This window comes from Erythrolamprus reginae, chromosome 3, assembly GCF_031021105.1.
Source record: "Erythrolamprus reginae isolate rEryReg1 chromosome 3, rEryReg1.hap1, whole genome shotgun sequence".
Taxonomy (NCBI): Eukaryota; Metazoa; Chordata; class Lepidosauria; order Squamata; family Dipsadidae; genus Erythrolamprus; species Erythrolamprus reginae.
Window position 1 is genome coordinate 146,591,753 of NC_091952.1, and position 15,921 is coordinate 146,607,673.

Below are 15,921 nucleotides of genomic sequence, written 5' to 3' on the forward strand. Positions count from 1 at the left end.
ATATTAATACACACACACACACACACACAAACGTCATATTTTTGGAGTATAAGACGCACCTTTTTCCTTCCTAAAAGAGGATGATAATTTGGGTGCCTCTTATACTCTTTTTTTAAAGCTTTTTTTTCCAGCCCTAACTATTTATTTATTTATTTATTTATTTATTTATTTATTAACAATATTTCCAGCTCTTACTTTGCAGGTTCTTTCATTGTTATTCTCTGCAAAGAATGTTTTCCAAGCCCTTAGTCTTTGCAGGATTTTTTCATTGCTCTAACTTGCTCTGAAAAGTTTCTAGAAACAGACACTTCCATAAGGCACTTCAAGTATCTGTAGATATCATAGCAAGATAATAAATTGCAATAAACTAAGTATTTCGAGTTGGGATGTTCTGCTTGTTAAGCCTAAAATTTGGAAATTGAGAAATGTGGTAAGACTGTAACTGCTTACCATTCAGAGGTCAATGTGTTTTTATAGATGTTTATATAATAATGAGGATGTCTAATCATTAATACAGGGAGAAATTAAAAAAAACACTGGAATTTTACATGAACAGTAATGAGAACCTTGCATTTCATGAAACTTCAAGCACAGCAGAAAACCAAAGAATGCACCCAAACATAAAAAAAGTGATTTCCTATCATGAACAACTTGTAACAGCAATAATAGAAAGAACAGAAATGTGAGGATAATACTTACAAACCCTTGGATATCAATTCAGTTTGTCAATCTCTTCAAGTGAAAAAAATGGATGCTGAAATTATCACAAATGAAATAACTAATGATGGAATTCCAATCCATACAAAATATTATAAGATTACAATCTAAAAAGTGTTTTCCATCTGATGGCAGTGAGTTAAATATACTGCCTTAGTCAGAAACCCTCTGGTGATGCTAAAGATAGGATTAAAGCTGAACATGATCTACAGTATAAACATTAGAACCTGTAGGCTGATTTGATCTAGAAGACCGGTCTGATTTGCAGATAAACGTTTCAGTGCTAAGGGTAGAGTATTAAGCAGAAGAGAAACAATGAATTGGAAGTCCTTATTTATTTAATGGACCTAATACATGCATCCTTCAACAAGGTGATGCATTTGAAAAGTGCGCCCAGGGAAGCGGTGCGCTTTTCAAATGCGCCATTTTCCCGGGCAGCCGGCTTCGCCTCCTCCTCCCCCGCTGCCACACTGGGGCTGCCCCCTGCAGCCTGGGGCAACGGGCCCGGCCTCGGCCCACTCGGCCCCGGTGTGCCCGAAGCACAAGCTTCGCTTCCTCTCCCGCCGCCGCACTGGGGGCTGCCTGCCACCGCCGGATCCCCTCTGCCACCTAATCCCAGTACAAAACGGTGGCAGCCCGCATCAGGATGGAGCCGGCCACCGTTAAACAGGTAGGAAGAGGGGGGAGAGAGAAAGAGGGGGCAAGAGGGGGGAGAGAGAAAGGGGGGAGGGAGAAAGGGGGTAAGAGGGGGGAGAGACATCAGCTCAAAGCCCCGCAGAGCTGCCACTGCCGCCTCCCCCCTTCCGTCCCAGCGCAGGCCAAGCCTCTATTACCATACTCAGGGAAAGTGCGAAAGTGCCTGGCGCCGCCATCTTTTCCTGAATGGGTGGGGCCAAAGTGGAATGGGGAGCTCGCGGTTTTTCAAATAAAGAAAAACCTTGTCATTCCCCGCCTGGCTCAGCTGGGCAGCCTTGGGAAAGGCTGCAGGGGGGGGGTATTTTTCTGTGCGTGCGCACCTTAGAGGGAACATTGATACTTACCCTGCTGCTCCTGCTGTTTTTTTCTCGCCACCGCCCCCCCACCTCACCAGCTTTTCCCCCCTCTCATGCGCAAGCAAAGGAGCCAGCCAATCACTCCAATGGTGCGCGAGAGGGGAAAAAGGCCATGGAAAGCCGGTGAGGTCGGAGGGGATGGAGTCCTGCTTCTCTCTTCTTGCCACCGCCCCCCCACCTCACCGGCTTTTCCCCCCCTCACACGCAAGCTACCTGCCATAGCTCCCTCACCCACCCAAGCCAGCAATGCCTGCCGGGTTCCCGCAGGCGCCCTCTTGTGGTGACTTTTCTGTGACCCGAGTATAACCCGAGGTCGGTTTTTCAGCCCATTTTTGGGCTGAAAAACTCGACTTATACTCGAGTATATATGGTAGGTAGAATTCATTCATTCATTTGTTTATTATTTTATGCCTTTGAGTCAATTTTTTTAACTTTAGATAAGATTTTTTAGGAGTGGTTTGCCACTGCCTCTTTTTGATGACTAAAAGAGAGTGCCTAGACCAAGGCGAACCAGCAGGCTTTGTGCCCAGTTTCTAGCTGCTGTCAAGTAGGTAGAAAGGTACAACCTTTTCCTATAAACAAATGGGGCACTGGACTATGCACACATGGTAGTTAGTGAGCTGAAAAGAAACTTCTCTCATAGAAATAGTTCTTGCTCCATGATATTCAATTGTTGTCTGTTACTAATCTATCAAAACAAAACAGGTGGAACAGGAAGAGCTCTGTTGTACAACTTTATATTATTATTTGCAGCACAAATAAGTGTACAAATAGTTGTCAATTTACAATCATAACAGTTAAATTGGAGCCACCATCAGATCCATCTTAGAAGCCACAGTCATGTTGGGAAATAAACACAACTGTCACAAAGTCAAGAAACACCCAGTCAAAAGATGAGACAAGGTAACAAGATTTAGGATAAGCATAACGGTGAATCATTCTCATTTTAACTAGAATAATTTGCAAGAGTAAGGAGAACTGAGTGAAAAATGTATAATGGAAGCAACTACAGTGGTACCTCTACCTACGAACTTAATTCAATCTCTGAGCAGGTTCTTAAGTAGAAAAGTTTGTAAGAAGCAGCATTTTTTCCCATAGGAATCAATGTAAAAGCAAATAATGTATGCGATTGGGGAAACCACAGGGAGGGTGGAGGTCCTGTTTCCTCCCAGGAGATTCCTAGAGAGGCCCCACGGAAGCTTCTCCCCGCCTTTTCCAGCCCTGTTTTCTCCCAGGAGATTCCTGGAGAAGCCCCATGGAGGCTTCTCCCTGCCTTTTCCAGTTACAGTTTCAGATGTTTGGGTTTGTAAGTGGAAAATAGTTCTTGAGAAGAGGCAAAAAAATCTTGAACACCCAGTTCTTATCTAGAAAAGTCCGTAAGTAGAGGCATTCTAAGGTAGAGGTACCACTGTAGTTTCATATTTTGATCCATGGATTCAAGAACAAGAAAATTCAGGGTTTAGAAATCCATATCATTATTTGTGAAAATGAGTAAAAGATTACAAAATAGCAATATGTCAAATCTATAAACTTCTTTATTGAATGAAGGAAAGGGGACAGACTAACAGTATAGCAAACCTCTCTTGGACCTTATCTTCCAACATTACAACCACAAAAAACAATTTCTTTATAAGCAAGCCCTTCAGAATAGCAAAGAAATGGAAAGGAGTGAAGAGCCAGGGGCAACATTGGTATTACCATAACACTACTGTAATAGGAACAACTGGACTCTAAATTTCTTTTCTTTTGTTCTCATGACACTCCTCCTCATCAAAGCCAACTCCGTTGTACTTCAAGCAAAAATTAATCTCAGAAAGAATAAGACCTGATGTCAATTGCATCAAAAATCTTGTCAATGTAGTGGGGCTGCTGGCTGCAAGCATTAATATGAGTTAATAATAGAAAAGAGTTTCTATATTGCATAAACTGTAGCTACTGCAGATGCAAAAATGTCATCCAGGATACAGTAATACCTCGCCTTACGAATCTAATTGGTTCCAGAAGGAGGTTCGTAAGGCGAAAAGTTCGTAACACGAAACAATGTTTCCCATAGGAAACAATGTAAAAGCGATTAATGCGTGCAATGGGGGGGGGGGGAAATTGCAAAATGGCGCTCCGCTGGGCGCCACCGCCTGACTGTCACCTTTTAAAACAGCCGGGGGGCTTCTCGGCATTCTCCTGAACCCGAACCTGAACTTTTGCTGAACTTTTCGGGTTCGGGAGGCCGCTGAGAAGTGCCGCCACCCGCCTGTCACCTTCTGAAACAGCCGTGGGCTTCTCGGCGTTCTCCCGTTTTGGGCCGATATGGAGGCTGAAATGGAGGTGGGGAATCCCAATAGGGAATTCCATGGGCAGAGCTTTGACGTCACGAAGACGTCCTTCCTGGAGGCCACGTTTCGGCCGACCAGGAAGGATGTCTTCATAATGTCAAAGCTCCTCCCATGGAATTCCCTATTGGGATTCCCCACCTCCGTTTCAGCCTCCAGATCGGCCGAAAATGCCACTGCTGATTGCAAAAACTGCGCCGCCTGGCTGTAACCTTCTGAAACAGCCGGGCACTTCTCCGCGGCCTCCCGAACCCGAACTTTTGCCGAACTTCCTGGTTCGGCGTTCGGGAGAACGCCGAGAAGCCCCCCGGCTGTTTCAGAAGGTGACAGCTGAATGGCAGCGCTTCTCGGCGGCCTCCCAAACCCGAAAAGTTCGGGTTCGGGTTCAGGAGAATGCCGAGAAGCCCCCCCGGCTGTTTTAAAAGGTGACAGCTGGGCGCCGCCGCCCAGCAGAGCGCCTTTTTGCGATCTGTGGTAGGTTCGTAAGTCGAAAAAAGGTCGTATGAAGAGGCAAAAAATTTCCGAACCCCTGGTTCGTATCTCGAAATGTTCGTATCACGGGGGGTTCATATCACGAGGTACCACTGTACTTTGCCACTATGTAAAAGAGCCAGTACCATGAACATACATGCATACATACATACATACATACATACATACATACATACATACATACATTTATTAGATTTCTATGCCGCCCTTCTTGAGGTGACTCTGGTAGTGAGAATTATACATCTGGCAGTCAGAATTATATACTTGTCCTCTAAGCACACAAGTCTAAGAGAACATCTGTCGGAAGACGGTAATTGGATTCTACATTTAAGACTCTTATAAAATGAGACCTTTAGAGCCACAGGGACGCAGAGGACACTAGAAATGTGATTGGATGTGATAAAATAACAATGATTACACAAACTGGAAAAAGACATAAATGATGGAAAAATACAAAACAAGGAATCACTTCTCCAAATGATTGATCACAATATTGCTGTGCACGTCGGAAGGAAATGAGATCGTGATTAGCACTTCCCAAGGATGCATACAGGAAGATGGAAGAAGGGCCTTTTTCATACTCCTCTAGAAATATTCTGATAATAATAAGGCATACAGCCCCCTTTGTTTGAAATATGGGGGGCAAAAGGGAGCTTATCCTAAATATATAATATTCTTAATAAATTCAGAATGCAGTATTGCATGTGGAAAGCAATCTTCTAACTTTAGCCTAGAATTAGGCAATCAGATATTCAACTTCGTCACATCTTAGAGAAATTAGGAATGTGTGGAAAGCATGTGTAACACCCAGATCTGTTCTAAGACTTATGGGAATTGCCCATAAAAATAGCAGAGTCAGTTCAGCTGAAATACTCCAGGCCCTCACTTGGATTGTTGCTTTTCTATCTCAAGGAATTAACCAAATGCTTGCTATTCCATTTGGCATAATGAGAAACGATCTCAATAATTTTATTTGCACTGAAATTAGTGCGTTCTATTTTGCATAATTTCCCACTTATCAAATCTTATAGGGATATTTATAGAATATGGTTACAGTATTACATACTATTTGTACAAATAATTATGTAGCATCTAGAGATTATCACACCCTATTTCAAAAATACGCCAAAAATACATTCTGATCTGTTTCACGAGTTAAAAGAAAAAAAAACCTTTAGTGTCCAAAAACCACCCATTATAGGATTGCCTAAAATCTGTTATTTACAAGTAAAATATCTGGTTTTGTTCTTTTGCCCTTTCAAAGCAATAAGGAAGCACCATTCTCTATTCAAACATACTATATATGTACAAATATTGTAATGATTTTGACCTGGTATGCCTGTAGCCAAATTGTATGAACACTATAACCTAAAAAACAAATTACACCAAATTTAATGAGGTTTACTCATAAATAAGACAACGTTAAGACAGTTTAAATCTGGCTTAACCTTGTCTTATTTAAAACATTTGTTGAGAGCTCAACTGCCCCAACATTCAGATTTGTTTTCATTTCTAAGGATATCTCTAAAAGGATCAAATGTTATCTATTAGTTATAGTTCTAACTTTGAATAAGGATTTTATATACCATAACTGCTGTCCAAATTGGGATAAATCTAGAAAGGAAAAAAAATCAGTTTAGCTGAGTGAACAATCATGACAAACAGCTCTTTGCTGCAAAAAAAACAAACAAAACCCCAACCCTCCCAATTTATTCAGCAATGTAAGTAGACTGTCTAGAATTTCCTTAAATGAGGTTTAACATGAAGCGCTGCAAGTTCTAAATCATTTTACCTATTCTCTCCCCTGTACATTTTCAATGTAGAGCAAACAAAATGTTCACTCCTTCTTTTATGCATCAGATGAGTCAAATATATAAATGTAGTAAGTTTACTGACAAAACTCTTAACTTCTATTTGAGAGTAGCCTCCGTCTTCTTTTCATGAATGACTTTGTACTCCAATCACGCTTTGTTCACCCTAGCATGAAGCCGAAAGCACCAGCCTGAAGATGACGAGTAGGACCTCGTCAAAATGTCACCAAGATTCTATCAATCTTACACGGGAAAAGACCCGAATATCCCAAGACCTACATACTATATCCATGAAAATCTACAAAAACAAATTATATGTGTGTGTGTGTTTTCCCATAGATTTTCATGGGTATATGAATAGAATAGAATAGAATTTTATTGGTCAAGTGTGATTGGACCCACAAGGAATTTGTCTTGGTGCAGATGCTCTCAGCGTACATAAAAGAAAATGATACATTTGTCAAGAATCATGTGGTACAACACTTAACGGTTGTAATATAGATCAAATAAGCAATGTAGATCGTTGTGAGTTTGGGTTTTTCCCCGTATAATATTTTGAATGTCTTTGCGACGTTTCAGCGAAATCACACTTGCCATCATCAGGCTGAAGTTATTGGCTTTGTGCTGCTTTGAGTATGGTTTGTTTGCAACTTCCGTTTATTTCTTATAAATAGTGGTGGGGGTGGAGTCCCCTCTACCAGAAATTTGGAAGCTAGCCCTAGCCAAAAAACATATCACATCACAACTCCACCATGTCAATCGTCTAACTAAATGTGATTCCACCAACCAATCAAATCATTAAAACACAGCCACCCAATCTACTTGCAACATTTGAACCAGAACTCCACCCCCACCACTATTTATAAGGAATAAACAGCAGTTGCAAACAAACCATACTCAAAGCAGCACGAAGCCAATAACTTCAGCCTGCTGATGGCGAATGTGATTTTGCCGAAACATCGCAAAGACACTCAAAATATTACATGGGGGAAAACCCGAACTCACAACAATCTACATTCGTTCATTCATTTATATATATATACATAATTGCTAAATATATAAGATACCGAAATGGGTCATCTGTGAGTCACAGATAAGGGTAATTAAATTACATTTTTGTTGAACATACTAGCTAGCTAACCCCCTAGTACAATGTTTCTCTGCTGAATGTTTGGGCCCTGCTAAATGTTTGGATTCCTGGAATATTCAACACTGAAGTATGATCCTAAGTGCGAGTTCAAGCAGCTGAGAATCACCAGTTGGACAAACCTAGCGTACTTTAAAGATAAAAAGGCTGTCTACTCAGAAGATTACCATTTAGAAATCATGGGTAGGCATATAATCATATACAGTAGGCCCCTGAAGAGCAGATGTTCTGAATATCTTGATGCCCTACTTTTGAGATTCCAAAGGCATCTGGCTGTGCTTTGGTTTGGTCCTGCAAACCAGATTTTTTTGTGGGGGGGGGGGACAGGCCAGGGGGGGGGGAAAGAGAGATTACATAATAAATATAAGCAGTAGTTAATTTATCTTTGCATTTTATTACTCCCAAGGTTGAGATTAAAATAATTTTTCTTTGTGAGGAAGAGCATGATCTCTGTCTTTGAAAAGAACTTCTCTTCTATCCTTTTCATTGACCAAAGAGGTATCCATTAAGTTGTGTAAACATCAAAAGCATCCTCATTTGCAAAATGCTTTCAGTTTAGATTCTTTGCATTTTCAAGGGCAAAATATTTAGTATGGAACAGCTCAGGAACAGGACAACTATGCCTCAGCTCAAGAAGAGGGCTCAAGAATATAGCAGGTCATTTGTTACAATCAGTGACCATTCTGGAACTTCATCTTATTCTACCCTATTCAGGTGTGATTAATGCTTTTAAAGGACCACGGCAAGCAACATGGTATTACCAGGGTAGTTTAATATTCTCCTCCACTGGATATTCTTTACAAAAAGTTCATCATGCAGCATTGTAATTTGTACATAGATACATGAAACACAAAGGTGCAGTGTTTTTTATTCTTTTCAGCTGAGCATAAATTGCCAAATAAAATAAGCCTTATTATCAGTGATCAAGTGGCAAAAGGCAGGTAAGTATGCACAGGAAAATATAGCACACATTTTACAAGATTCTTTTTAACCATGGCTAATTAAATTAAGCCATAGTGATAGGGGTTTACATGAAAGTAAACCATAAACTATGGTTTAAAACACTCCATTACAAGCTTCATACAGCACACTAAATCAAAAGCACACAAAGCAGATTAAGTCTTAAATGCAATATGTGGATCCAGCCAAAGGGTTCAAACACCCCCAATAATTCATGCATTTTGTATTTTAACTCTCTTAAACTTGAGGTGTTGATTTTTGTACTATTTAAATTTAACAATGTCTAATCTGTTCTATTTATTTCACCTCAATTGTACAAAAGGGTGCAAGTTTTTTCCACACAGAGCTATTATACTGAATGAAAGAACAATTCAGAAAAAAAAAGCCAGAGTAAAGAGCTGGATACAGAAATAAATCTGCCTTGTAAGATAAAACCAAAATTACTTTCAAAGAATTCTGGGATCTTTCTCAGACAAATATGATATCCACAACTGGATGTTATCATACTTGCTGCATATATAATTTTGCATTGTCCATTAACATCTCTGTTCTATAGATGAATTATTACTTTAAACATCTCAAAGGGGCATGCACTCATATATCCATACAAACAGTCTTTGGCTCCTCTTTGATCCTACAAACCACAGAACTGGTATTTGGAGTTTCTAGAAAAGTAAGCATTTCAGTATCTTCTTTTATATTTCTACCTGTGGCTAAATTAATGCTTCACAGAGAACTAGATATGTGTTGCCTATTTGAAACTTATGGTAGAATTGCAGGGTTCGGCATTTTCTTTGCATGTTTTTATTTGTCTAGCAGCAGAATCAGCACAGCACCTTGAGCACTCCTTAAATACAAAATCAGGGCATACAATAAACAATACTATTGCTGGAAAGGCTTTAGTGATTTCTCAATCAAAGACCTGGGTTACATTTTACACTTTGATCAAAAGTAAATATTTTAGAAAAATGTTTCCTCTAATAGCCAGTATGGATTTGATCTAATGAGACTAAGCTAATAGGTTCAGCATAGTTAATATACATTTTATATGTATGTACAACTATCTCAAAAATAGGAATTGGTGCCAAAGGTACAAATTTGAAAATGAAAGCAGTCTGTTTTGAGCAAACTAGATGAACAATTTTGCTAAATCAATTTGGAGTAGATATGAAAAAGCTGCAAAGCAAAGAAAAAAAAGATTATCTGAATGAAAATATTTATTCATATTACAGTAATACATACGAGGGTCTCCCAGAAAGTAATGTACATTTTTTTCTCAGCCTACAGTAATGGCACAAATGTGAAACCTTAGATATACATTATTTGAATTGTCAAGAGTGCATGTGTAAATTTTGTGTTCCTTCAAACAGATAGCCTAGCTGCAGCAGTGTTTCGAAATGGCATCTGTAAGTGATGAACATTACAAGCAGTGTGTCGTCATGGAACACATCACTAAACAGGGTGGACAGTGTTACCCCATCCACCCTACAGCTCCCTCAGACTTCTACTTGTTTGGGCCATTAAAGGATGCCATTTGCGGAAGACGTTTTGAGGATGATGGAGAGGTGATTCGCAGTGCTGAAATGGCTTTGTGACCAGAACAAGGAGTGGCACCGACAGGGCATACACAGCCTTGTGTCTTGCTGGAGGAAAGCCAAAGAATGGGATGGAGATTACGTGGAAAAATAGGGAGTGTAGAAGAAACATCATTCTTTCTTGTGTGTAAATTTCATTGTGTTCAATAAATAATTGTTGGAAAAAATGTGGTGCATTACTTTCTGGGCAACCCTCGTACTAATCTCCTGACATTAATTGAGGTTCTATCTGGTCTTTATAAAGTTCATTTATGTATTGCAATATTAAGAGTTTGTTAGTTTTTAACTACACATTCTTCTTCTTCTTTGCACAAAATTATTTATATTTTTCTTTAACATTCTATACATTTACCATTGTGATACAGTCTATTGCTTCAAGCATTACAAAGAGGTAATCCTTCCTCTCCCTAGATTAAAATAATTTCTGAATGCCCGCAAACACTTTTGCATATATTTCTACAGTATGACATTAGCTTCCAGCTTCTTTAAAATAGTATTTATTTTGCCAGCTATGGAACATTCAATAACAGGTTAAAAAATAAATAAATAAAGAGCAAATAATTAATTACCTAATTTTTCAAAGTATAAGACACACTGGTGCATAAGAAAAACAGTTTTTATCCTCTCTGGCACCCAGGAGGACTCCGCAGGCCTCACAAGCTCTCTCTGCGTCCCATTTTTTGCAAATAGCCTTTTTTCACCTTTTTTTGCAGAAGGTTTGGGAGGCCTGCAGAGGGCGGCCGGGGGCTGGGAGAAGGCAAAAGAACCATGTTATTTATTTATTTATTTATTATTTATTTATTGGATTAATATGCTGCCCCTCTCCAAGGACTCAGACTCTTGCCGAAAACAGAGCTATTTTTGCCTTCCTCAGCTCCCAGAAGCACCATGCAGGCCTCCCAAATCCTCTGTACAGCCCATATTTGTATAAATGGGCCTGTTTTTCACCCATTTTTGTAAAAATGGAGTACAGAGAGGGTTTAGTAGGCCTGGAGAGTGCTCTTGTAGCTGGGTGAAGGCAAAAACCCCTTTTTCTGAAAAACGGGCATTTTTGCCTTCCCCCAGGCCCAAAAGCACTCTGCAGGCCTCCCAAACACTCTGCGCACTGTTTTTGTGGAAAAACGGGCCCATTAAAAAAGGGGGGGACACACAGGGAAGGGCTTCAGAAGGCCAAAAATGGTTATATTCTGTGTATAAGACGCACCAACATTTCCAGCCTCTTTTAGGGGGTAAAAAGGTGTGTCTTATTCTCTAAAAAATATGGTAATTTTAAAAAGCTGCACATAGATTCGATTAATTCCTTTTTTATAAATACCTAATGATGCAGGACCTGATCCTTGTATCTCTATTCTTCAACCATTAAATTCTGCCAATTTACATGGAGTTTCAGTAGAATGCAACATTGGTGCAATTCAGTCACTCTATTTATTTCTTAATGGAGTGAGTGATCATATCATGAATAAAACTCTTCGTATTTGAGCCCCTTCAGATACATAAAGTTTTTTCAAACTACTCAAATTTGAAATACCCTTTTGAAGTCTGAAATAATTGATTACTTTGGAAATGTTTTACACCTAAATCAATATTTTGTTATTAAAGTAATTTTGAATTCAAAGCAAAGCTTTGATAGGCATTTTAAGCTTTGGTAAGTATATTTCAAATGTAAAGCATTTGTAAAATAGCTGAAATTTTTTAAAAAAATTGTATATTACTGATCCATATTGGAATTTTCTTTACAGTGTTTTCCTATACTTGATGCATTGTACCAGAGTTTACACTCCACTCTCTACATCTTTTTAAAAGTCCTTGGGTCATGTATAGGTAATCTCTCCAAGTTGAAACTTAGAATTGCAGCAATATGCTGCCTGAACACAATTACAATAATTTGTTTTAAGCAGACTATTAGCAATAAGATTAGTTAGGATGGGCCAGAGGTTCTAGATTTCAGCAGGATCTGTATGCAACGTTTGGCCTGATTTAGACAGAGAAATACCATTGTCTGCATTTCTCACTGACAAATTATGAATTAAAATACAGGTAGTCCTTACAACAGTTCATTTAGTGACTGTTCAAAGTTACAACAGCATTGAAACAAAGGACTTATGACCACTTTTCATACTTATGACCATTGCAGCACCCCCGTGGTCATGTGATCAGAATTTAGACATTTATCAACTGACTAATATTTATGACAATCCCAGGGTCATGTCATCCCCCCCTTGCAACCTTCTGACAAGCAAAGTCAATGGGGAAGCCAGATTCAATTAACCATGTTACTAACTTAACAACCGCAGTGATTCACATTAACAACTGTGGCAAGAAAAGTGATAAATTGGGGCAAAACTCACTTAACAAATGTCTCACTTAGCAACATAAATTTTGTTTTCAATTGTGGTCATAAGTCAAGGACTATCTGTAAGAAGTCCTAGGATGGGAGTGAAGTGAAGAAATCCTTACTGTGAGATGATGACAGCTCTTGCAAATCAGAAGACAGGCAGCTCTGAACAATCAGGGACCACAATCCACTGACTCTGTGTCCTGTATTAATTAGACAGAGGAAGGACCTATTGGATTTTCTACTCAGGATGGATGCTTTTAAATAGCAATTTTAAATTTCTGATTTAAATCCCAAAAAATCAGATTAAAATACTTAACGAAAGAAATTGTCTTGATATGGTGGATACAAAGTCATACTGGGAAAATAATTAACAGAAACAGACCATTGTCTTAATGAATAAAGTATGTTTTTATGTATGAATACATACCTGCACCATGAAACATGACAAAAAGAAACAGGATCAAATAAGACACGTACAAATCTGGCAACTGAATGAAGCTTTTTGTCAAAGCTGACTTGGCTTCACTGCTGCTTGTACCTGATTTCAGTTCAGTTTGTCAGAGGATACTGGGTAAATACCTAGGAAGGGAGGAGGTCTAAGGAATGTGTGAGAGCCATCTTCTGCTGCCTGAGAAGAGATACCCATCAAGGTCAGGTTCCAGTCTGTTCAAACTGTGCTGACTGTTTTCCCAAAACAAAAGTACTACCGTATGTGCAACTGGTTTTACCTATGCAGGTTTTTGTGGGAAAACCTCAGAACAGACTTTGCTTCTGCTGTATCTAGATGGATTTCAATAGTTTTACTCTTGCTAAACTAATTGGACCAGGAGTTCCTTTTTTAGAATGGGTCAACTGAGATGGTTCCCATTGTTGATCCACATACCACTTTCATTATCTACTGTATTGTACTCTAATATAATGTACTTCTTTTCAACCTTTATTTCTAGGAGAGCATAGTCAAGGCTTTGTGGGCAATTTTTCTACTGAGATATAACTCCATAGGAAGACTCATCTTCATGATAAAAGGTAAGATTATGGACCATGTTCTCAAGAGACTACATTATGATTCTCTCTTTTATCTTGTTTGATAACTTGTTTGATCAGAACTGCTGAAAAAACAATTATTGAAGACCTCCTTCCATTGAGGACTTGTATACTGCACGAGTCAAAAAGAGGGCGGTGAAAATATTTACCGACCTCTTGTATCCTGGACATAAAATTGTTTCAACTTCTACCCTCCCTCAAAATGACAGTATAAAGCACTGCTCACCAAGACAACTAGACACAACAGTTTTTCCCCCCAAACACCATCACTCGGCTAAACAAATAATTCCCTCACCACTGTTAAATTATTCACTAAGGCTGCATTACTATTACAGTACTATTAGTCTTCTCATTGATCCTATCACCCTTCTCCTCCCACTTATGACTGTAAGACTGTAACTTGTTGCTTGTATCTTTACAGTTTTATATTAATATTGATTGTTTCCTGTTTGCTTATTTGTACCCTCATTAAGAGTTGTACCTCATGAGTCTTGACAAATGTATCTTTTGTTTTATGTATACAGAGAGCGTCTGTACCAATGACAAATTGCTTGTGTGTCCAATCACACCTGGCCAATAAAGAATTCTATCTAACTATAGGGATACGCATCTGGTTTTCCTACTGATTCTTTCCTTTTATCCAAATGTTATTCTCACCATAACCCACAAGAAATATTTTTGAAGCATATTTGCAATTTCTTGTGGGGAAACCTGTTTGCCATATTATTATACTTTCAGACAAAGCAAAAAGCTAGCTCCCATGTTGTCTATTGTTGTCCTCTTTCTTCATCATCCTGGTGATTCTTTTTCCATTCTTACAAAAAAGGTAAAAGGAAATACAAGGAAAAGAATGCCTACAAGAACCCACTGGTATTTCAACAACAGTTCTGAGTTTTCTCTTGAGAAGGCATGAAGGATTCTGAAGGAACTATGAAAGAGAAAAAGCACTGTCCTTTCTTTAGGAGATGTTTAGGACCCTCAAAAATCTCCTGCTATATACAGATTATTAGGCTAGATTTCATCGATATTATATTGATATCCTGTCTGTTCCAATCTCTCAAATATCCATGTGTCAGATCACTTTCCATCTCCTAGTTTTTTTAAGTAAAGTGACAGCTTCCTGTGTGCATACTATTATTCCGAAGTATTATTTCTATACTGTATGTTAATGCTTCTTTCAAATGCAATATTTCTATTCAATTGAAAGATCATGATAAATTCTGTGGACAGATCAGATTATTCTTGGGAGACAACAGCAGCTTTTTTGACTTTGGAGCACTCCAGAAGTGCTATCCTAGAATTTCTGTGATTCTCAATAATTATGGAAGTGGTGATTCCAGCGTCAGTGCACCGGATTGGGGAAGGCTAGTCTACATTATTTCTTGCTCCTGGTTCTTTGCTATTGAAAGAATAAAATCATGAAATTGTGTTAGACGTTATTTTGGAAATACTGCCATTCCATTTTCTTAATCCAAAGCAGAAACTAAAATACACAATAGCTTGCTGCCCAGACTCTGTTTAGGTATCTCCAACAAAAGTAGGATCTCCAAAACAAAACAACTGTCACCAGTTGAAAAGTTCTTAGTGCTTCATCCATTCATTATAGCCTTTTCTTACTGGACCTAGGAAACTATTCTGATTCTATTGCGTGACTGTCTTTCAAACACTATTATGTTTTAATCCACCAATGATATTTCTCTTAATAAACTTTAATACTGTCTGAAGAAATGAAAATTATAAAATAGTAAAATTAAATTGCTTGGATAGTAAATAAATGTCACAATGCTATTAGAATAAAGATACATGCATTCTAAATTTTATCAAATTCTAACATGCCTAGAAGATAATATAGTGCAAGAAAGGTACTAAATCAGGGGTCCACAACCCTAAGGCCACGGACTGTCACAAGTGAGCAAAGCCCCATCCATGTACAGGCAGTATGCAAAACCACACCCACAATGGTCCGTGAAAAACCCACACTCCACAGAACTAGTCCCTGGCACCCAAAAAGGTTGGTCACTGTCCTAGATGGAAAACAGATGGCTGGCCTCAGATGGAGAAAGGTTTAAAGGTGTAAAAGGACAGCATTAGTACCCTGAGTTTGGTTTTGAAATGGTCTAGAACTCAATATAGCTGATACCTTAATACTCTGTTGACCTATCCCAATTAGTACAGTAGAAGTACAATTCTGGATTACTGGATTATTTTCAAAAATAACTCTAATTAGGACAATAGGAGTAATCTGAGTGAATAAAGTATTATACCTGATTCCAGACCAGATTATTTGTACATTTAGTACTGATTGGTTGATAGTAAACAATTTAACCACTCAGACAACCTCCAATGACAATGACAAGAGTAGCCCCAAACAGTATACAGTAATTGAAATTTCAGAGAAAGTCCATCCCAGATTGAATATCATTCCCTTGGGGAGACAA

At 38.8% G+C, this 15,921-nt stretch overlaps 1 protein-coding gene across 22 annotated transcripts in view; it reads right to left on the minus strand.

Annotated features, from left to right (window-relative positions):
- CXXC5 (CXXC finger protein 5) overlaps positions 1 to 15,921 on the minus strand; it is a 117,930-nt gene that overhangs the window by 10,190 nt on the left and 91,819 nt on the right. For 7 of the 22 annotated variants that reach the window (XR_011558648.1, XR_011558650.1, XR_011558652.1 and 4 more), the window contains exon 4: positions 12,559 to 12,639. The exons of 12 other annotated variants lie outside the window; for them this stretch is intronic. The gene's annotated coding sequence lies outside the window, so the exon portion shown is untranslated. Of the gene's footprint in view, positions 1 to 8,298; positions 9,683 to 12,558; positions 12,640 to 15,921 lie in introns of those variants that run through there. 3 more of the 22 variants (XR_011558654.1, XR_011558657.1, XR_011558656.1) reach the window with 1 other exon arrangement.